The 14,564-nt window shown below is 44.1% G+C and overlaps 2 non-coding genes across 2 annotated transcripts; both read left to right on the top strand.

Moving 5' to 3' along the window:
* The first annotated feature begins 350 nt into the window (after positions 1–350).
* LOC130978697 (small nucleolar RNA R71) lies at positions 351–458 on the top strand. The gene has a single exon (XR_009086315.1). It is a non-coding gene; the product is annotated as a small nucleolar RNA R71 (small nucleolar RNA).
* Positions 459–7,085: 6,627 nt separating this feature from the next.
* LOC130978749 (small nucleolar RNA R71) lies at positions 7,086–7,193 on the top strand. The gene has a single exon (XR_009086366.1). It is a non-coding gene; the product is annotated as a small nucleolar RNA R71 (small nucleolar RNA).
* The last annotated feature ends 7,371 nt before the right edge of the window (positions 7,194–14,564 follow it).

Here is a 14,564-nt window from a genome sequence, read left to right as displayed (position 1 = left end):
GCAACGTGGATTCCAAGTTGGCAACGCCAACTTTGCCCAGCTTGCATCATTCTTGCTTTCATGCCTCCTTGTTTCATCACCTATCATCAACAAGGGAAATAGCTTCAAAGTCTTACCAATTCAAGCAATAAATTTCATGAGATTCATTCATACTCATTCATATATGCATTCCTTAAATCATTTGCATGAATTTGGCTAGAATTAACATGTTCCTTAATATCATCATGCATGGAAACAAAACTCATAAAAGGACTTGTTTATTTAGAGAAAATGAGTGAAATTAAGCTAAAACTAACTAAGCTAACTAACTAATAATGCAAATATGCATTTGCATCAATGCTCCATTCAGAAAGCATATCAGAAGGACACTTTCTGATTAATTGTTTGTATCTTTCCCAAGCTTCATAGAGGGATTCATCTTCCTTCTGTCTGAAGGTTTGGACTTCCACTCTAAGCTTACTCAATTTTTGAGGTGGAAAGAACTTTGCCAAGAAGGCATTGACTAGCTTTTCCCAAGAGTTCAGGCTTTCTTTAGGTTGTGAGTCCAACCATATCCTAGCTCTGTCTCTTACAGCAAAAGGGAATAGCATAAGTCTGTAGACCTCAGGGTTAACCCCATTAGTCTTGACAGTGTCGCAGATTTGCAAGAACTCAGCTAAAAACTGATGAGGATCTTCCAATGGAAGTCCATGGAACTTGCAATTCTGTTGCATTAGAGAAACTAATTGAGGCTTAAGCTCAAAGTTGTTTGCTCCAATGGCAGGTGGTGCACGAAATTGTGATCACTACAACTCAAATAATCCCTAGTAATGGCTCCAAAGACTTGGTGCTCAATACCATGGCATAAACACAACTTTGCACAACTAACCAGCAAGTGCACTGGGTCGTCCAAGTAATAAACCTTACGCGAGTAAGGGTCGATCCCACGGAGATTGTTGGTATGAAGCAAGCTATGGTCACCTTGTAAATCTCAGTCAGGCAGACTCAAATGGGTATAGATGATGAATGAATAAAACATAAAGATAAAGATAGAGATACTTATGTATATCATTGGTGAGAGCTTCAGATAAGCGTATGAAGATGCCTTCCCTTCCGTCTCTCTGCTTTCCTACTGTCTTCATCCAATCCTTCTTACTCCTTTCCATGGCAAGCTTATGCAACGGTTTCACCGTTGTCAGTGGCTACCTCTCATCCTCTCAGTGAAAATGTTCCTATGCTCTGTCACAGCATATGGCTAATCAGCTGTCGGTTCTCGGTCAGGCCGGAATAGAATCCAGTGATTCTTTTGCGTCTGTCACTAACGCCCCGCCTGCTAGGAGTTTGAAGCACGTCACAGTCATTCAATCATTGAATCCTACTCAGAATACCACAGACAAGGTTAGACCTTCCGGATTCTCTTGAATGCCACCATCAGTTCTCGCCTATACCACGAAGACTCTAATCTCACGGAATGGCTGGCTCGTTTGTCAGGCGAGCACTCGGTTGTCAGGCGATCAACCATGCATCGTGTATCAGGAATCCAAGAGATAAACACTAGAGCCTTGTTGCTTGTAGAACAGAAGTGGTTGTCAGTCACTTTGTTCATAAGTGAGAATGATGATGAGTGTCACGGATCATCACATTCATCAAGTTGAAGAACAAGTGATATCTTGGACAAAGAACAAGCGGAATTGAATAGAAGAACAATAGTAATTGCATTAATACTCGAGGTACAGCAGAGCTCCACACCTTAATCTATGGTGTGTAGAAACTCCACCGTTGAAAATACATAAGAACAAGGTCTAGGCATGGCCGAATGGCCAGCCTCCCAATTGATCTAAGATAGCATGAAACTCAAAGATAGCTACCCAGATATCTAATACAATAGTAAAAGGTCCTACTTATAGAAAACTAGTAGCCTAGGGTGTACAAAGATGAGTAAATGTCATAGAAATCCACTTCCGGGCCCACTTGGTGTGTGCTTGGGCTGAGCAATGAAGCATTTTCGTGTAGAAACTCTCCTTGGAGTTAAACGCCAGCTTTTGTGCCAGTTTGGGCGTTTAACTCCCATTTTGGTGCCAGTTCCGGCGTTTAACGCTGGAATTCCTGAGGGTGACTTTGAACGCCGGTTTGGGCCATCAAATCTTGGGCAAAGTATGGACTATCATATATTGCTGGAAAGCCCAGAATGTCTACTTTCCAACGCCGTTGAGAGCGCGCCAATTGGGCTTCTGTAGCTCCAGAAAATCCACTTCGAGTGCAGGGAGGTCAGAATCCAACAGCATCTGCAGTCCTTTTCAGTCTCTGAATCAGATTTTTGCTCAGGTCCCTCAATTTCAGCCAGAAAATACCTGAAATCACAGAAAAACACACAAACTCATAGTAAAGTCCAGAAAAGTAAATTTTAACTAAAATCTAATAAAAATATACTAACAACTCAACTAAAACTACTAAAAACATACTAAAAACAATGCCAAAAAGGGTACAAATTATCCGCTCATCACAACACCAAACTTAAATTGTTGCTTGTCCCCAAGCAACTGAATATCAAATAAGATAAAAAGAAGAGAATATGCAATGAGCTCAAAAACATCTATGAAGATCAGTATTAATTAGATGAGCGGGGCTTTTAGCTTTTTGCCTCTGAACAGTTTTGGCATCTCACTTTATTCTTTGGAACTCAGAATGATTGGCTTCTTTAGGAACTCAGAATCCAGATAGTGTTATTGATTCTCCTAGTTAAGTATGATGATTCTTGAACACAGCTACTTATTGAGTCTTGGCTGTGGCCCAAAGCACTCTGTCTTCCAATATTACCACCGGATACATACATGCCACAGACACATAATTGGGTGAACCTTTTCAGATTGTGACTCAGCTTTGCTAAAGTCCCCAATTAGAGGTGTCCAGGGTTCTTAAGCACACTCTTATTGCCTTGGATCACAACTTTATTTCTTTCTTTCTTTTTCTTTTTTTCTTTTTTCGTTTTTTTTTTTCGCCTCTCTTTTTTTTTTGTATTCACTGCTTTTTCTTGCTTCAAGAATCATTTTTATGATTTTTCAGATCCTCAGTAACATGTCTCCTTTTTCATCATTCTTTCAAGAGCCAACATTCATGAACCACAAATTCAAAAGACATATGCACTGTTTAAGCATACATTCAGAGAACAAAAATATTGCCACCACATCAATATAATTAAACTGTTATAAAATTCAAAATTCATGCAATTCTTATCTTTTTCAATTAAGAACATTGTTTATTCAAGAAAGGTGATGGATTCATAGGACATTCATAACTTTAAGGCATAGACACTATGACACTAATGATCATAAGACACAAACATAGATAAACATAAGCACTAAAATTCGAAAAACAAGAAAATAAAGAACAAGGAGATTAAAGAACGGGTCCACCTTAGTGATGGCGGCTTGTTCTTCCTCTTGAAGATCTTATGGAGTGCTTGAGCTCTTCAATGTCTCTTCCTTGTCTTTGTTGCTCCTCTCTCATGATTCTTTGATCTTCTCTAATTTCATGGAGGAGAATGGAGTGTTCTTGATGCTCCACCCTTAGTTGTCCCATGTTGGAACTCAATTCTCCTAGGGAGGTCTTTAGTTGCTCCCAATAGTCTTGTGGAGGAAAGTGCATCTCTTGAGGCATCTCAGGGATCTCATGATTAGAGGGGTCTCTTGTTTGCTCCATCCTTTTCTTAGTGATGGGCTTGTCCTCATCAATGGGGATGTCTCCCTCTATGTCAACTCCAACTGAATAACAGAGGTGACAAATGAGGTGAGGAAATGCTAACCTTACTAAGGTAGAGGACTTGTCCGCCACCTTGTAGAGTTCTTGGGCTATGATCTCATGAACTTCCACTTCTTCTTCAATCATGATGCTATGAATCATGATGGCCCGGTCTAGAGTATCTTCAGACCGGTTGCTAGTGGGAATGATTGAGCGTTGCATAAACTCCAACCATCCTCTAGCCACGGGCTTGAGGTCATGCCTTCTTAATTGAACCGGCTTCCCTCTTGAATCTCTCTTCCATTGTGCACCCTCTTCACATATGACTGTGAGGACTTGGTCCAACCTTTTATCAAAGTTGACCCTTCTAGTGTAAGGATGTTTATCTCCTTGCATCATGGGCAAGTTGAATGCTAACCTTACATTTTCCGGACTAAAATCCAAGTATTTCTCCCGAACCATAGTAAGATAATTCTTTGGATCCAGGTTCACACTTTGATCATGGTTCTTGGTGATCCATGCATTAGCATAGAACTCTTGAACCATTAAGATTCCGACTTGTTGAATGGGGTTGGTGAGAACTTCCCAACCTCTTCTTCGGATCTCATGGCGGATCTCCGGATATTCACCCTTTTTGAGTGAAAAGGGGACCTCGGGGATCACCTTCTTCAAGGCCACAACTTCATAGAAGTGGTCTTGATGCACCCTTGAGATGAATATATCCATCTTCCATGACTCGGAGGTGGAAGCTTTTGCCTTCCCTTTCCTCTTTCTAGAGGTTTCTCCGGCCTTGGATGCCATAAATGGTTATGGAAAAACAAAAAGCAATGCTTTTACCACACCAAACTTAAAAGGTTTGCTCGTCCTCGAGCAAAAGAAGAAAGAAGAGAGTAGAAGAAGAAAAAATGAGGAAGAAGGGAGTGGCTTTGTGTTCGGCCAAAGAGGGGGAGAAGTGGTGTTTAGGATGTGTGAAAATGAAGGGGTGAAGAAGGGTTTATATAGGAGAGGTGGGGGTGATGGTTCGGCCATTTATGGGTGGGTTTGGGAGGGAGAGTGGTTTGAATTTGAATGGTGAGGTAGGTGGGGTTTTATGGAGGATGGATGTGAGTGGTGAAGAGAAAGATGGGATTTGATAGGTGAAGGATTTTTGGGGAAGAGGTGTTGAGGTGATTGGTGAATGGGTGAAGAAGAGAGAGAGTGGTGGGGTTGGTGGGGATCCTGTGGGGTCCACAGATCCTGTGGTGTCAAGGAAAAGTCATCCCTGCACCAAATGGCATTCAAAATCACGTTTTGAGCCATTTATGGCGTTAAACGCCGGGCTGGTGCCCATTCCTGGCGTTTAACGCCAGGTTCTTGCCCTTTTCTGGCGTTTAACGCCAGTCTGGTGCCCCTTTCTGGCATTAAACGCCCAGAATGGTGCCAGACTGGGCGTTAAACGCCCAACTGCTAGCCTCACTGGCGTTTAAACGTCAGTGGGTTCTTCCTCCAGGGTGTGCTGTTTTTCTTCCTGTTTTTCATTCTGTTTTTGCTTTTTCAATTGATCTTGTGTCTTCTTATGATCATCAACCTACAAAAAATATAAAATAACAAAAGAAAATAGATAGAATATAATCATTGGGTTGCCTCCCAACAAGCGCTTCTTTAATGTCAGTAGCTTGACAGAGGGCTCTCATGGAGCCTCACAGATACTCAGAGTAATGTTGGAACCTCCCAATACCAAACTTAGAGTTTGAATGTGGGGGTTCAACACCAAACTTAGAGTTTGGTTGTGGCCTCCCAACACCAAACTTAGAGTTTGACTGTGGGGGCTCTGTTTGACTCTGAATTGAGAGAAGCTTTTCATGCTTCCTCTCCATGGTGACAGAGGGATATCCTTGAGCTTTAAACACAAAGGATTCTTTATTCATTTGAATGATTAGTTCACCTCCATCAACATCAATCACAGCCTTTGCTGTGGCTAGGAAGGGTCTGCCAAGGATGATAGATTCATCCATGCACTTCCCAGTCTCTAGGACTATGAAATCAGTAGGGATGTAATAGTCTTCAACTTTCACCAAAACATCCTCTACAAGTCCATGAGCTTGTTTTCTTGAGTTTTCTGCCATCTCTAGTGAGATTCTTGCAGCTTGTACCTCAAAGATCCCTAGCTTCTCCATTACAGAGAGAGGCATGAGGTTTACACTTGACCCTAAGTCACACAGAGCCTTCTTGAAGGTCATGGTGCCTATGGTACAAGGTATTGAGAACTTCCCAGGATCTTGTCTCTTTTGAGGTAATTTCTGCCTAGACAAGTCATCCAGTTTTTTGGTGAGCAAAGGAGGTTCATTCTCCCAAGTCTCATTTCCAAATAACTTGTCATTTAGCTTCATGATTGCTCCAAGGTATTTAGCAACTTGTTCTTCAGTGACATACTCATCCTCTTCAGAGGAAGGATACTCATCAGAGCTCATGAAAGGCAGAAGTAAGTCCAATGGAATCTCTATGGTCTCATTTTGAGCCTCAGATTCCCATGGTTCCTCATTAGGGAACTCATTGAAGGTCAGTGCACGCCCATTGAGGTCTTCCTCAGTGGCGTTCACTGCTTCTTCCTCCTCTCCAAATTCGGCCATGTTGATGGCCTTGCACTCTCCTTTTGGATTTTCTTCTGTGTTGCTTGGAAGAGTACTTGGAAGGAGTTCAGTAACTTTCTTACTCAGCTGTCCCACTTGTGCCTCCAAATTCCTAATGGAGGACCTTGTTTCAGTCATGAAACTTTGAGTGGTTTTGATTAGATCAGATACCATGGTTCCTAAGTCAGAGGGGTACTGCTTAGAATTCTCTGTCTGTTGCTGAGAAGATGATGGAAAAGGTTTGCCATTGCTAAACCTGTTTCTCCCACCATTATTGTTGTTGAAACCTTGTTGAGGTCTCTCTTGATTCTTCCATGAGAAATTTGGGTGATTTCTCCATGAAGAATTATAGGTGTTTCCATAGGGTTCTCCTAGGTAATTCACCTCTTCCATTGAAGGGTTCTCAGGATCATAAGCTTCTTCCTCAGATGAAGCATCCTTTGTACTGCTTGGTGCATTTTGCATTCCAGACAGACTTTGAGAAATCAAATTGACTTGTTGAGTCAATATCTTATTCTGAGCCAATATGGCATTCAGAGTATCAATCTCAAGAACTCCTTTCTTCTGACTTGTCCCATTGTTCACAGGATTCCTTTCAGAAGTGTACATGAATTGGTTGTTTGCAACCATTTCAATGAGCTCTTGAGCTTCTGTAGGCGTCTTCTTCAGATGAAGAGATCCTCCAGCAGAGCTATCCAAAGACATCTTGGACAGTTCAGAAAGACCATCATAGAAAATACCTATGATGCTCCATTCAGAAAGCATGTCAGAAGGACATTTTCTGATCAATTGTTTGTATCTTTCCCAAGCTTCATAGAGGGATTCTCCATCCTTCTGTCTGAAGGTTTGGACTTCCACTCTAAGCTTACTCAATTTTTGAGGTGGAAAGAACTTTGCCAAGAAGGCATTGACTAGCTTTTCCCATGAGTCCAGGCTTTCTTTAGGTTGTGAGTCCAACCATATCCTAGCTCTGTCTCTTACAGCAAAAGGGAATAGAATAAGTCTGTAGACCTCAGGGTCAACCCCATTAGTCTTGACAGTGTCACAGATTTGCAAGAATTCAGTTAAAAACTGATGAGGATCTTCCAATGGAAGTCCATGGAACTTGCAATTCTGTTGCGTTAGAGAAACTAATTGAGGCTTTAGCTCAAAGTTGTTTGCTCCAATGGCAGGGATAGAGATGCTTCTCCCATAGAAGTCGGGAGTAGGTGCAGTAAAGTCACCCAGCACCTTCCTTGCATAGTTTGCATTGTTGTTGTTTTCGGCTGCCATGGGTTCTTCTTCTTTGAAGATTTCTGTTAGGTCCTCTACGGAGAGTTGTGCCTTAGCTTCTCTTAGCTTTCGCTTCAAGGTCCTTTCAGGTTCAGGGTCAGCTTCAACAAGAATGCCTTTATCTTTGCTCCTGCTCATATGAAAGAGAAGAGAACAAGAAAATGTGGAATCCTCTATGTCACAGTATAGAGATTCCTTGAGGTGTCAGAGGAAAAGAAAAATAGAAAGAAGAAGGAAAAGAATTCGAACTTAATTAGATGGAGTTCGAATTGTGCATTGAGAATGAATGATACTCCATAAATAGAAGGATGTGAGAAGAGGGGAAGAAATTTTCGAAAATTAATTAAAAGGATTTTTAAAAACATTTTGAAAAACTTTAATTTGATTTTCGAAAAACAAGAGTGAGAAAGAGATCAAGTAATTTTTGGAAAAGATTTTGAAATTAGAAGTCAAAAAGATGTGATTGAAAACTATTTTGAAAAAGATGTGATTAAAAAGATATGATTGAAAAGTTATAGTTTTAAAAAGATATGATTGAAAAGATATGATTTGAAAACAATTTTAAAAAGATTTGATTTTAAAAATTAATGACTTGCCTAACAAGAAAAGATATGATTCGAACATTAAACCTCTCTCAACAGAAAAGGCAACAAACTTGAGATGTTGAATCAAATCATTAATTGATGGCAAGTATCTTTGAAAAAGGAAAGAAATTGATTTTGAAAACATTTGATTGAAAAGATATGTTTTGAAAAAGATTTGATTTTGAAAAACTTTGAAAACTTGAAAAAAAATTTTGATTTGAAAACAAAATCTTCCCCCTTGAGCCATCCTGGCGTTAAACGCCCAGAATGGTATCTGTTCATACCCTGACCGAGCTCCCCCAACTCGGTCAATCTATGAAAGGTCCGACCTCGTCCTAAGGCCCACGCCTAGAGGTCGGACCTCGGACAACAAAGCAAGGAAGGCCCATCAAAAGGAACGCAGCCCAAAACCTAAAGGCCGAAAAGGCCTAGCAAAGGCGGTTCCACAAAGATAGGGATAAAACTCCCGAAAGATAAGATAAGATAAGAATATCTTATCCAGGGAAGATCACAGCCAACTACTATAAATACACTGGAGCACCCAGGTATGAAACACATTCCACATTCTACACATATCTGCTTGGACCCATGCTAACTTAAGCATCGGAGTGTCATTGCAGGTACAACCACCAACCGCCAACACTTCAAGCTCGGGTCCCTGACCCCCACCTCGGGCATCTCCAGACGACCGAGCTACACGTTTCAGGTAACCCCCGGAACATTGGCGCCGTTGCCGGGGACCTGGAAGTCATCCCTTTACCATGGCGGACGACCCACTCAACAATGACCACGCTGCATCAGAACAAGAGGAGGAAGTTGACACCGGAGAACGACCGGACAGCCCTCTATCACCACGCACTCCAGGAGGCAACAAACAGAATCGCCCAAAGACATCACTCCCAAACAAGGATCCACAAAATCCCGAAAAAGAAAAGAGCTCGGAAATTCTAGAAGCAGTCCGGGCACAACAAAACCGACTGAAACAACTCGAAGAGGACATAAAGAAGCAAAAAGAAACTGAACAAGAGCTGAGAAGAGAAGCTCGCAAACGCAGAGAATTAGAAGAAAAACTACGGAAAGTAGAGGCCAACTTGAAAAACCGGACAGAGCGCGGCACCACCCCCGAAGGCAACCATGATCCCTTCACGCGAGAGATCATGAAGGAGAAGGTACCGCGAAACTTCAAACCACCCGATATGGATCTCTACGACGGCACCACCGATCCAAGTCACCACCTCAGCAACTTCAGAAGCAGAATGTACCTAGTCGACGCCTCCGACGCAATTCGGTGCAAAGCCTTCCCCACCACTCTCACCAAGTCAGCCATGAAGTGGTTTGACAACCTGCCACCAAGATCGATCACCAGCTTCGAAGACCTAACCAAAAAATTCCTAACAAGGTTCTCTATTCAAAAGGACAAGACAAAACATGCCCCCAGCCTACTCGGGATCAAGCAAGGTAACCAAGAAACTCTCCGAGAATACATGGAGCGATTAAACAAAGCCTGCCTGGACACACAACGCCTGCCCACCGAAGCAGCCATCATGGGACTAGCAAACGGCCTAAAAGAAGGACCGTTTAGCCAATCCCTATCCAAACGATACCCGACCTCCTTATACGAGGTACAGGAGCGAGCAGAAAAATACATCAACATGGAGGAAACCTCCCAGTTAAGAGACTCTTCTAAGAAGGAATCAACCTACCCACTCCGAGATCGAGATCGGGAACAGAAGAAGAAAGAAGAACCCAACTCGGACAAGCCACGGAAGTACCACAACTACACCCCCCTCCGAGTCTCCCTGGTAGACGTCTACAGAGAAGTATGCCACACCGAAAAGATCCCACCGCCCCGACCACTAAAACACAAGAGAGCGGGAAGAGATCGGTCCGAATACTGTGAATATCACAAGCTCTACGGTCATTCTACTAACGACTGCTATGACCTAAAAAATGTTATAGAAAAGCTGGCCAGAGAAGGAAAACTCGACAGATACATAGCAGAGAAAGGAGAAGAGGCCAGGAAGAGAAGACGGGGAGACAATGAAGGTCGGGCCGAACCAACCCTGCGAACCCCTGAAAGACACGTTCACATGATAAATGGAGGTTTTGCAGGCGGAGGAACATCCAGATCATCGCGAAAAAGACACCTCAAAGAAGTCTATCACGTCCGAGAAGACAGCCCCCTGCCCGAGTTACCTACTATCTCATTTACCCGAGAAGATGCTCAAGGGATAATACCCGGGCACGACGATCCAATGGTAATCACCATTATCCTAGCAAACGCCAACTTACATCGAACCCTGATTGACCAGGGAAGCTCAGCAGACATCCTGTTCAAAGCGGCCTTCGACAAGCTCGGACTTGAAGAGAAAGAGCTAAAGGCCTACCCCACCGACTTATTTGGGCTAGGGGACACCCCGATCCATCCCTTAGGATACATCTCGCTACACACTACCTTTGGAAGAGGCGAGCAATCCAAAACGTTAAGCATCGACTACATTATAGTCGACGTCACTTCAGCATACAATGCCCTCATTGGGCGACCAACCCTAAACAGACTGGCGGCCATAGTCTCGACCCCACACCTCTGTATGAAATTCCCTACCGCAAAGGGAATCGCTACCCTAAAAGGCGACCAAAAATTAGCGCGGCGATGCTACAACGAAAGCTTGAGCCTAAAAGGGAAAAAGGTCAACACAATAGAACTCGGACGAGTTCAAGCCCGAGAAGATCTTCGGCCACAACCAGAGGGAGAGACCAAAAAAGTCCAGATAGGGAACACACCTGAAAAAATAACAAACATAGGAGCGAACCTCAGAACGGGCCTAAAAGAGGAACTCATAAACCTCTTAAAGGAGAATTCCGACCTCTTCGCCTGGAAAGCCTCCGACATGCCAGGCATAAGCCCCGACCTGATGTGCCATAAACTATCAGTTTACCCAGGGTCCCGACCTGTCCAACAAAGATGTCGGAAGCTCGGACCCGAGCGCATGCAAGCAATAGAAGAACAAGTACAAGCATTACTAGATGCAGGGTTCATTAGGGAAGTAAAGTACCCCCTATGGCTCGCAAACGTGGTCCTGGTAAAAAAGCCCAGCGGAAAATGGAGGATGTGCGTCGATTACACAGACCTCAACAAAGCCTGCCCCAAAGACCCATATCCACTACCAAACATCGACGCCTTAGTAGACGCAGCCTCAGGTTACAGATATCTCTCCTTCATGGACGCATACTCAGGGTACAATCAAATCCCGATGTACGGACCCGACCAAGAAAAGACCTCGTTCATAACCCCAAGGGCAAACTACTGCTACGTAGTAATGCCCTTCGGACTGAAGAACGCAGGGGCAACCTACCAGAGGCTAATGAACAAAGTGTTCTCAGAGCACATCGGACTACAGCTAGAGGTGTACGTCGACGACATGCTAGTAAAGACACAAGAAGACAGAAACTTGCTGACCGACCTCACAAGCGTCTTCGGCACCCTCAGAAAACACAACATGAGACTTAACCCGATAAAGTGCACCTTCGCCGCAGAAGCCGGAAAGTTCTTGGGCTTCATGCTGACTCAAAGGGGCATCGAAGCGAACCCGGACAAATGCCAAGCGATACTCAATATGAAGAGCCCGACGTGTGTCAAAGAAGTACAACAACTGAATGGAAGGCTAGCCGCCCTATCAAGATTCTTGGCAGGATCAGCAATAAAGTCACTACCTCTCTACTCACTCCTAAAGAAAGGGAAACCCTTCTCATGGACCCCGGAGTGTGAAAAAGCCTTTCAAGAATTCAAGGAATTCCTCGGGCAGCCACCAATCCTAACCCGACCTCTAAAAGGAGAAGAACTCGTACTATACCTCTCGGTTGGAAATCGAGCAATCGCCTCAGCGTTAATACGCGAAAATGATCAAGGACAACACCCTATATACTTTGTAAGCAAGGCACTACAAGGGGCCGAATTAAACTATCAGAAGATAGAAAAATTCGCCTACGCCCTAGTGTTCACAGCTCGGAGGCTCCGTCCCTACTTTCAAGCCCACACCATCAAAGTCCGGACAAACCAACCCATGAGACACATCCTGCAAAAAACGGACCTAGCAGGACGAATACTACAATGGGCGGTAGAACTGTCCGAGTTCGACCTCCACTATGAGGCCCGAACTGCCATAAAATCTCAGTATCTAGCCGACTTCATCGCAGAATACACTGAGACCCCTGGAACCCCACTCTCATGGAACCTGTATGTCGACGGGTCCTCAAACAAAACAGGAAGCGGAGCCGGGGTTATACTCGAAAGCGACCAAGGAACGCGGATAGAACTATCCCTAAAATTCGAGTTCCAGGCTTCGAACAACCAAGCCGAATACGAGGCCCTACTGGCAGGTCTAAAGCTAGCCGAAGAGGTCGGAGCCCAGAGAATCACGATCTTCAGCGACTCCCAGGTCGTCACGTCACAAGTGAATGGAAGCTACCTGGCCAAAGATCCAACTATGAAAAAATACCTGGACCAAACACAGGCACAATTACGCCACTTTTCAGAAATACAAATCCAGCACATACCTCGGGAACAAAACGCCCGGGCAGACGCCCTCTCAAAACTCGCCAGCACCAAGCCCGGAGGTAACAACAGAAGTCTCCTCCAAGAAACCTTACAATCTCCCTCCGTGGTAAAAGAGGAAGAAACGCTAAATATATCCAATCAACAGCAAGGATGGATGACCCCCATACTCAACTACTTGAAGTCGGGAACTCTCCCCACCGAAAGAAAGGAAGCTAAAAGGCTCACGAAAGACGCCCAGAATTATACACTAATTCACCATGTATTATACAGAAGAGGATTCTCAAACCTCCTCCTTAGGTGCGTCCCGACCTCAGAAACAAAGAGCGTCCTCGAAGAAGTCCACGGAGGCATGTGTGGGAACCATCTCGGAGCTCGGGCATTATCCAAGAAAGTAGTCCGAGCCGGATTCTACTGGCCGACCTTGCAAAGAGACGCAACGGAATTTGTGAAAATATGCCCCCCTGCCAAAAACACGCCAATTTTCACAAGGCACCACCCGAAGACCTTATCAGCATCACCGCACCATGGCCCTTCGCAAAATGGGGACTTGACCTACTCGGCCCGTTTCCCCAAGGACCGGGGCAAGTCAAATACCTCATAGTAGGGGTCGACTACTTCACAAAATGGATCGAAGCTGAACCCTTAGCCACCATTACGGCTCAGAAAAGTCGGAAATTCCTATACAAAAATATTGTCACAAGGTTCGGAGTCCCCTACTCCATCACAACAGACAATGGAACACAGTTCACGGACACAAGTTTTCAGAACTTGGTGGCCGAACTAAAAATCAAACAGCAATTCACCTCAGTTGAGCACCCACAAGCCAATGGACAAGCAGAGGCTGCAAATAAAGTCATCTTGGCCGGGTTAAAACGAAGACTCCAAGAGGCCAAAGGGGCATGGCCGAAGAGCTCCCCCAGGTGCTATGGGCATATCGGACAACTCCACACTCTACAACGGGAGAATCGCCATTCCGACTAGCTTATGGGATGGAGGCAATGATTCCTGTCGAAATAGATGAAGGGTCACCCAGAGTCATCTTCTACAACGAAGAAGGTAACCCGCAGACGCAAAAGGAAGAACTCGACCTCCTCCCCGAGGTCCGAGAAAGGGCCCGGATCCGAGAAGAAGCCTTAAAACGGCGAACGGCCCTCAGATACAATCAGAAGGTAATAAAATGAAGCTTCTCCACTCACGACCTAATTCCAATCCGAAATGACATCGGAACACAAAAGTCGGGAGAAGGAAAGCTAGCCGCAAACTGGAAAGGACCCTACAAAGTAACAGAAGTCTTAGGAACAGGCTACTACAAGATATCCGACCTAGAAGGCAATGAGCTGCCCAGGTCCTGGCACGCCTGTAATCTAAGACGGTACTACAGCTAGAAAAATTTGACCCGAGGTGTACTCTTTTTCCCTACAGGGGTTTTTTAATGAGACACCCGGTCAAGTAAGGCACCCGACCTAGTCAAGGGTAAACACTCTGTAAAAATTCTTTCTTTTTTAAATACTAATCAAATCTTTCTATTTTCTTTTGTTCTTCCTCATGATGAAACAAATCCTGAAAAAGTACCCCGCCAAGGCGCATTAATTTATGCTCGACAAAACGCAAAAAATCATTTGCCAAAAAGACCGCACAAGGTCGGCAAAGATAAAGCGACGAGGTTCAAATTAATGTGAGAAGTTATAAAGTAACTCTGAAAAGGTTCAAAAAAGCCAAATAAAAAGAGAGTACAAAAATAACTTAAAAGGCCGACCAACGACACGGTTGGACCCAACAAAGGGAGGTACTCGAATACCCGAAGTCCGAGGAAAAACCCGGATC

This window comes from Arachis stenosperma, chromosome 4 (assembly GCF_014773155.1).
Source record: "Arachis stenosperma cultivar V10309 chromosome 4, arast.V10309.gnm1.PFL2, whole genome shotgun sequence".
Lineage (NCBI taxonomy): Eukaryota > Viridiplantae > Streptophyta > Magnoliopsida > Fabales > Fabaceae > Arachis > Arachis stenosperma.
This window is presented reverse-complemented; position numbering and strand designations above follow the sequence as displayed.